The following is a 9,288-nucleotide window of genomic DNA, read 5'->3' on the forward strand; positions in this document are numbered from 1 at the left end:
AGCAGGCTCTGCCACCGCGGTCACCCAGCCCCTGGGGCGCAGCTCTGTGCCGGTACAGCCCGTGCTGTGCGGGGAGAGGCTGCTGGTACAGCTCTGCCCATCCCTTCTCCAGTTACCCCGAGCCGGGTGGGTGTGTTTGCACTCAGACACGGCCAGAGGAAGCCAAGCGCGTTGTTCCAAGGTGCTAACGAGCATCAGAGCACAGAAACGAGCTGCTTTGTTCTGAGGCATCGCAACCTTAGTGCCGGTTGGTTTGCCGCGACTCGGAGCAGCCCTTTCGCTGTGCCAAGGTTGCTCGATCTTAGAAAGAGGGAGCTGGCAGGGAGAGCACCGCAGGCCTGGGCTCTAGTCCCAGCCTTGCCACAAGGTTTCCAGGAAAAGGACGCAGGCTGTGTTGTGTTCCCAGCCCACAGTCGCTCCAGAGCTCAATGGAAACGTTCCTCCCTCCATCAGCAGCTCTGGGGCCGGAGAGGCGGCTGCGCTTCCACCCGCTCGGAGCACGGCAGGGAGAGCAGAGATTTCCTGAATTATTTTCAGTCACAAAGGTTTCTGCCTTATTTTAATGAAGGTTGGAAGCACAGGTGGCAGGCACGGCTCTGACAGCCCCCAGGGATCCTGTTCTGCCTAAAGAGCATTTAACTTTCCATCTCCCGTGATCCAGAAAAGATTTTGCTTTTGTGACTTCCACAATCTCTCCCAATATGCCAGGATGTTCCCAGTAGCGATGCTGCAACCTGCAGTGAGAGAAGGGCAGTGGTAAAAGGGTCCCAAAATGCCATGCAAAATGGGAATGGCCATGTCTAGGGCACATGGAGAACTGCACCCTTGGCAAGCACCCCTCCATCCACCCAGCAGGGCAAGGAGCAATGGAGAGATCCCAAGTATTTTGAATCATGTTGAGCCTCCCGACTCTGCAAATTTTCTTTCATAACCTTGAAAATAATTTTCTCCTCAAAGATCAGAGGACAATGGCAGAAGGGCAACCCAGGAGAGGCTTCACAGCGTGTGCCATGTGCACACAAAACAGTTTTCAGAAGCCCTAGTCCTGATCAGTGGTGGGGAGAAAATAACACAGAGACTCCTGACAGCAACCACAGTCACCTGGAGTCGAGGGTAAAAGAGAATTTTTGATATACAGGGATTTTTTTCTGGACTCCAGGCCAGACTGTGGGTTTTTTAAACAATAGGTATCACACTGTGATCATAGGCTTGTACCACATTAAGGTTAACCCAAGATATGTAAAACTCAGCAGTCTCCATTTGGAGGATTTGCGGGAGGTTTTTCTGGTTACATGGTTTAGACTTGCTGCCTGGGGTTAGTTGTTCCCCATATAAGATCCAGAGAAGTCCTTTGCTGAGGGAAAGCCCAGGTCAGCCTGGACTAGTGCTGTAAGAAGGCAAGTTCTTCTTACTCCCAAACTTCAATGTAAACACGTTCTCCAACCCCACTGTCCCCATAAACATGGAATGTGCTCTCTCCTCTCTCCCAGGCATGCTGAGGGGTGGAACATGTGAGCCAGACCATGAGGATGGAGCCTGGGGCTCTGCACCCAGAGGAGACCCAGGACCCTGCAAACCCCAGAACGTGCCAGGGCTGGGCACAAGGAACAACAGTGAATTTTCTAGCAGGATATTGATCCCATTTGTGATGGACCCTGATCCCACACTGACACTGCATGGTCCTGAGAAATGGGACCTCAGTCCTCCTGATGGGGATGAATCCAGTCCATTTCTAGGATGCACCATATGATGGTGCCTTCCCAGACTCTCAGCATGACTCATGCTGAGAGCACTTTCCTCAGGGAAAACATCCTCAAAATATCCATTCATCCCAAGAAAATAATTCAGTATCTCAAAAGGGCATCTGGTTTTGAGACCTGGAGTCTCCCCTGTAGTCACCCCTTTCCACCATTGCTGACCTGTTCAGTCTGTCAACCAGGAGATCCAGGAATGGCAAATACAGGTCAATAAATGGGATAGTGAAACAAAACCCACCCATAATTATGATATCAGGGTGGCACAAAGTCTTGTTGATGTCATCCAGCAGCTCACTGAAATCTTCACTCTAATGATTTTGTGCTGTGAGAAAGAACAAGCACAGGAAGGAGACACTCCCAGCAAGAAGGAGGTGACCCTTGGGACTGCCACCCTGTAGAACCCTCGGTTTGCTTCACACCAGCTGTGGGTTGGCAGGGGGGGGTTGTCTGGGATCCCCGTCCCCAGTGCGCTTCTGGAGAAGGCAGATGTGCCAGGCAGTGCAGGAACTCCTGGGCACTAATGGGATGGGGGTGCCTGTCCCAAGGGAGGCAGCCTGGGGCATTCCCAATGCCCACCCAGGCAGGCAGGTCCTGCAGCCCTGCAGGGACCTCCACCCCTGCTCTTGTGTGGGACCCAACCATTGACCGACTCAGTCTAGGACTGAAACCAGTGATTCTCTGGCCCAAAGGCAAGAACACTCTCAACCAAGCCATCCTGAACTGATTATTTTTAAATTACATTTGCTAAAAGCAAGAACGAGCAGAAGAGTTGGGGGAAACAGGGAGTCACATTGCTCTAATCATTTACATTTCAGTGACAGCTTTACTGCATTTATTTCAAGTCAGCTTTGCAAAAGCCCTTCATCAAGCAGTGCTCAGCTCTCCTGCACCATGTGTTTCAAGTCCATGGTAGCATTTTGGATACGTCACATGGACGGGCTGCGAGAGCGCGGGAAGGAGCACGACCTCCCTCGAGCACTCACAGAAAGGGAGTCCAAGCCATGCTGGACAGGGCTCTTGGCTTGACATGACCTGAAAGGATTCCTTTTTAAACTTCTCTTTGAAGTTAAACAAACTCAGGCAAAACCCATCAAAACCCATTAAGAGCCTTTTCCCCACCTCTGTAATACTTTAAGCGCTCTGTGCCGCCGCAATACTTTCAGCTGCACGTGTGATGGGCCTACCAAAAAGGCCTATAGGATACACAGCCAGGATTATTATAAAAATGGGCAAGGAAAGAAAAGGAAATTTTTCCTCCATGGAAATTTTTCATCCATGTCTTGCCCTGCTGAGCAACATCTGACATTTGCGGGCAGTGCTGTTGGCCCAGAGCCCACCCGCTGCAGCGGGACTTGGGTGGTTGCTCATGTTCTTCCCCTGAAGATCCCCAGAAGACCTTTCAGGATCTTCTGTTTCTTGGCCCAAACAGCAACGTTCTCCACTGCTCTGCAGTCCTGTGCGTCCTTCTGAGTCAAGCCCTGCTGCTGCCAAACCACGGGGATGTGAGCGAGCCCCTGAGCCCCACTCACAGCTGGGGGGTCAAGGGATCAGTCAAGGAGATTTGGGGTTCACAAAACCCCTGGTCCAGCCCCAGGGCTGTGCAGCAGGAGGAGGTGTTAAGGGGGACACCTTGGGCCTGGCAGCTGACAGATGATGGGAGCAGATGCCTCTTGCATGGGATTTTCCCTTCTCCCCCAGCACAGGCAGCTGGCCCTGGCTCCATGCAGAGACTTGCTGTGGAAGGGCCTGAGGCAGCAGCTGAGGGAGATCTTGGCAGGGATGAACGCTGGGAAGTGTGAGGTGACAGCCTCCCTGGAACACCTCTGAACCAGCTCCCTTGTCTGCATCCTCAGGGCTGTACTGGGAGCTAAGGAGAAGGAAGGGGCAATCACCACAATGTATGGGAGCATGACAAAATCCAGAGGCTGTGGCTGTGGATCAGCCTCTGGGACTGGGAAGCAGCCCTTGTAGGGCTCCGTGGTGGGTAAGTGCTGCAGAGTGGGAAGACCAAGGGCTGCTTGGTCCCAGAAGCATCACAGCTACCACACAGGGGCTTCTCCCTGCCTTTTGAAATATGGACAGGTTAGTAATGGAGCAATGGATTCTTCTGGATAAGGGATGCAGCTGTTCCCAAGCCCCCACATTAATAAATTAGCTGAATAAAAATGATCGCTGCAATTAACCCCCGTGCCCTGGGGTTTGAGCACAAACTGATGGTAGAATAATGTCTCTGCTGCTCCTTCTCTGCCATGCAGGATGAGAGACAAGAGGCCACAATCATCCCTTATCTCTAAAGCCACTGAGTTTGGTGTGAATTCCTGGAGGAAACAGCAGAGGGTTTTCCTGCCTCCCTGCACACGTAGGTCTCTCTGGCAGGCACAGCCCAGGACTAGCAGGGGAACAAAAGCCATTCAAGCCCCCAAATCAGGTGACATTTTTGCCAGGTTATGTCATGGGGTCGGGCAGGTTTGGGCTGGGGCACGTGGTCATAAAGAAAACCAGCCACCCAGAGCTGGGGGTGGCAGGGGGGCTGTAAAACACTCCCAGCAACTGCAGGCAGGCCAGTGCCTCCCATGCAGGGCCATCAGCTCATTTTGGATCAGCAAGGCTTCTTCTCCTGCTTCAGGAACCACTGCAGAGTCCTGTGAGCTCTTATTAAGAAGGAGCTTTGTGGCTCACAGTCTGCACAAGCAGTAAACTACATCAGAATTAATCCCAAATATATTTTTTAAAAAGCAGAAAGGTTGATTATTTTCTTTTTTAGCTTTTTTTCTTTTTTTTTTTGTTTTTTAATAGAAAAACCTGGCATTTTGAAAGTTTATTTTGAAATTGAAATAAGGCTGAATGGGGCCTACTCTGAAACAGGGATTGCAGCTAACAGAACGTCTCTGTATGGAATACAACAAGGAAATTATTTCCTCAAGGTGGAAATTTATTGCTCCAAGGTGGAAGGCAGAGTGTTTTAAAGAGGTTTTTAATTAATAAAGGGAAACGTGCCAAGAATGTGTTGCATGTTTGAGCTCTCTGCATTAAATACTGTTAACTTGTTGAGGGCTAATTTAGGCTTCAATTAATAAATAACAATACACACAGAGGCATAAACAGCCTCCTGCACCTTCAGCAAAATGCATTTAGATGGTTCTAGTGCATTTTAAACAAATTTTAGGCAAAGAGGTGTTGTCTTTTGGGATGCCAAGTGGCTCAGGGCACTTGTCCCTTCAGGTCAGGACACAAAGCCAAGTATCAAATGCCCTTGGAGTTGGTGGGGTTTTGCAGGATATTTATAGCATCCCTGGAATGGGAAGGGACTGTGAGACCCTGAAGAATTTTTCTCTTTGGTATTTTTTCCCCCAGCAATGCCATTCTAGGCACCCTCACCCAAAGCCAGGATGCAATTTCCCAGTGGTCCCAGTCCCTCAGGTGTTAAGTCCCACAGACTTCCATCAAACCCTAGTGCTGCATGGCCCAGGTTTTCAAAGGCATTTAGGCTCTTAAACTTGCAGATTTGTGCTGACTGGGATTTTTTTCAAAGCACCTCAACGTTTTAAGTGTCTCAGGGGGCAATGGTGCCAAACCTTATCCTACAGGTTTTCTTCCTTGTGGTCCCCAGACGAGGCATCTCCTGGCAGTGAGTTCCACGAGTGCGTGGCGTGAGGCTCAAACCAACAAACACACACTTGCCCTGATTTAAATCTCCCCAATTTTGCCATGCATCAATTTTCTCTCTTAGAATCAGCCAGCCCAAACCGGAGCATCAGATCCCCCGTGCCTAAATTATTTATTATTTCGTTCACTCCTACGTGTCCTCCCTTCTCCCAGCGACACAGAATAATTAACATATAAAAGTCTGGTGATAAGTGAAGTTTACGATCCAAACTAGAGGAATGAAGGCTCAGAAGTGAACATTATAAGAGCCCTGTGCCAATAAACATCCCACTTCTGGTGGGCTACCCAGCCAATTAATTACAGGCAGAAATGCTGGCTGAGCATTCATTGCCCACATAAGCTCCTTGCTGAAAAATAAACCTCCAGAGTCGTCAGGACAAAACTAGGTAGGAGATGGTGTGCTGGAGAGAAAAATACACACAGGCCAAGGATAGGACATGACCTAGGTTTTATAGGGGTTTTTTTCTGTGTGTGTGTGTCTACTCTGCTGTAGTAAAAAAAGAAAATCTCTCCTCTCCTTTGGGGATAGAGAAACCGGGGGAAAATACAGTGGACAAGTCATGGGCTTCTTAAAAAATCAGGAATTATTAATTTTCACCTTTTCTCATGGGCTACCACAAGCATCAGCCCCTCTTGGGCCAGTCAGCCCCTGACACGTGGGTACAGGGGAGTCCTGGGCTTGGATCCCACACCTCTTTGCTGTGACTTAACTGTGGAGCAGTGCTCCACACTCATCCCACTGCTGTCCTTGGTGAGCTGGAGGATGTGGAGGGTCTGGAAACCTTTGGTTGTCCCCTCCAGGGGGTGTGTGTGGTGCTGTCCACGGGTAAGACATATAGGAGGAAGGCAATGAGGAGGATGGTGGCACCTGAGATCACAGAATCCCAGAATGGTTTGGGCTGGAAGGGACCTTAGAGGTCATCTCGTTTCACCCCCCTGCCATGGGCAGAGATGCCACCCACTAATCAGGTTGTTCAGAGCCCCATCCCACCTGGCCTTGAACACTTTCAGGGATGGGCCAGCCACAGATTTTCTGGGAAACCTGTGCCAGTGCCTCAGAGTGCCAGGCACGTGCCACTCACTTCCCTGCAGGGAGCCTGGTCCTGCAGCCAAAGCTCTTGGAAACCTCTGATGCTCATGACTGGATTACTTGACATTAGCCAGGCCTGGCTATATTTTACTGGGATATATAATTAAGGCTCAGACGTTTATCTACAGTAGCTGCCTTGAGTAAGACAAGGAAATCAAGGAGTGTGACAAAAGAGATTTTTCAATATGAAAATTGAGTATTAAAAGGGTGCTGAGCCAAAACCATGAGGGGGAAAGGGCTGTTGTGGAAAGGACCAGACAATGGTATTTTAAGAATGGCAAGTGTCAAATAGGCAAAGGGATCTGAAGCTGAAATGCATTTTATCCAGACTCTGAGCCAGTGCAGGCAGTGGCACAGGGAAGGACAGTGGCCTGACAGCCACCCCAAGCAGCCATGGGTGCCAGACTCCCATCCCCTCCGAGCCAAGGCATATGGGAGCACACCTTGCAACAGCCTCAAATAGGTGCTGCAAGGATCTGGTAAGAAAATTCGGATGTAACTCATCCATCCTAGGAAGGATCTGGATGCTCCATGTGCCACCTTCATGATGGATCCATGGAGCAGTTGGGTGCTTCTTACCTTCCCCAAGTCACTCGCAGCCTGGGTGGGAGGGTGGAACTTGCTGTTTGATGTCACCACCTTATGAGGTCACTTCCAGAAGAAACCACACAGGCAAGCTCCAGGGCCAAGTCCTGGGTAAATCAAATTCCAGCATTAGCAGTATAACCAGCAGACACTGATTATTCTTAATTTATTGGGTTGAAGTTTAGGCACCCACCTGCTCCTACCGGGGGGAGTAGGTGTGCGGACACTGGGTGTGATCCCTCCCAGCATCCCAGGGAACAGCCTGCCTCTGTGCCAAGGTGGGAGCAGCCAGCAGTGAGATGGAGACCATCACACCCCCCTGTCACCTGGCTCCAGTGTCCAACAGCAAAAACTGTGACTTTGAGCTCTGGGGGCTCACCCTCCTTTCTGTGTGCACCCACCAGGTCTGGAAGCAGAGCAGGAGCCCAAGCACAGAGCTCTGCTCTCCCAGGGCTCCAGCATCCCTGCAGTCCATGTGGGTTGGCTGGCTCTGACTGGACAACCACTGACAGCCTGGGCTCCTTCCCAAGTTCGTTTGCAAACGAGTTGTCAGCTCCTCACCACAGCCCAAGTCTGCAACAGATCCTCAGAGTGAGCAGTTTTTACATAAACACAGCCTTTGATGTCAGCAGGACAGCTCACGTCAGTGTTTGCTCCTTTCCTTGGATCCTGAGGAGAAAGAGCACTAACAATTGCCATTTCCATGAGTCAGCATCTCTGTGCTGCGAGTCTGGACGCTGTGCAAGCACTTGTTCCAGGACACACACGAGTTTGGTTAATCCCGAGGTGCATCTTGGAGTGAGCCACAAATATTTGTTTCTTGGAGCAAACAATGGTGAAAACTGAAAGTAGGTCATGCAGAAGAACTCATTAACTTCAGTTAATTGACAATCCCTTCATTAACCTGAGGCTTAAAGGGCCAGAGGAGATGCACACACACCAGTAAGAAGTTGCAGAAAGTGCAAAGTTTTCAAAGTTATGTTTTGCAGGATTGAAAAGCCCCGTGGAGGAGGGAAAGGTAGGGCAGGGCTGAGGACCTGGCAGGCTGTGAGACTGAGCATGGAGGCATTGCTGGAGCAGGGATTGGGCAAACTCAGGAATTGTGCTCGTCACCCAAAACCAGGGATGCTGCAAGAATCCTTGACCTTGGGCCAAGCCCTATCCAGGGAACATAAACCAACTCAAAACTGCCATAGGATTCACCCTGTGGTTTTGCTCTGCTGAACCCCCAGGGCTCCAGACAAGACCAATGAACAGGCAGTAGTCACCAGCACAGAAGCCCTGACACGTTCCAAGGGATGTTGTGATCCCTCCAGCCCCACCCTGGAGCCAGGGATGTGTCACAATCTGAAAAGTAACCACATCAGTCTGTCCTTCCAGCCTGGAGAGGCAGCTGGGTGAGGACATGTCCTCATTAGCCTTCTAATGTCCAAACTGCTCCAGATGAGAGAGGTTAATTAACAGAAAACCCACCTCTCCTTCAGCCACTCCACCCCCCCCCCTTGGCCTGCAGTGTGGACAGGCAGGAGGAGGAGGAAGGGCAGCAGGAATCCCTGTGCAGCCAGACCGTGCTGTGACTCACACATCAAGATAGACTTTTGCTTTCTAACATGTTCCTGCAGAGCTGTGGGAGCCCATCCCCAGAGCCCTGCAGCACATCTGATGCCGCTGCCTCTCCTTTCAATATGACTTTTGCAGTTTACTGGACCTGAGCTCCCAGTGTGGGGAAAGAAAAGGATTATTTGTTGGCCCTGTTTCAGAGACGGTCCTGTGAAGGTCTGATCTCCAGCCTCACAGGAGCTGAGCACCAATCCCAACCACACAGCACACTGCAGGCATCTCTCAGCCTTGAGCTTTTGCTTTTTTAATTTCCTGTGGCCACAGAGCACCACTGGAGGGTCTCCCAGGGACAGCGTTTCTCATACACCACGGACAAGGTTGGCGGAGGGGACACAGTGAATTATATCAGTCTCAACACAGGGAATTTGCCTGCAAGGAAGTTGTTTCTGATGGATTATCCAAATATTTTAATCCACAATCAGTCTTAAAGCAAAAAAAAAAACCCCAAAACTCCAGGAGAGTGTTTAACCTGGCGGCTGGCAGCCATGAGCTGAAGCTGTGACTAGTGATTAGTTTGCAGGAGCAGCAACATGATACCTTGGGGTGCAACTCTGTGGGCTCACAGGGAGC

This window comes from Chiroxiphia lanceolata, chromosome 15, assembly GCF_009829145.1.
Source record: "Chiroxiphia lanceolata isolate bChiLan1 chromosome 15, bChiLan1.pri, whole genome shotgun sequence".
NCBI classification, from domain to species: domain Eukaryota; kingdom Metazoa; phylum Chordata; class Aves; order Passeriformes; family Pipridae; genus Chiroxiphia; species Chiroxiphia lanceolata.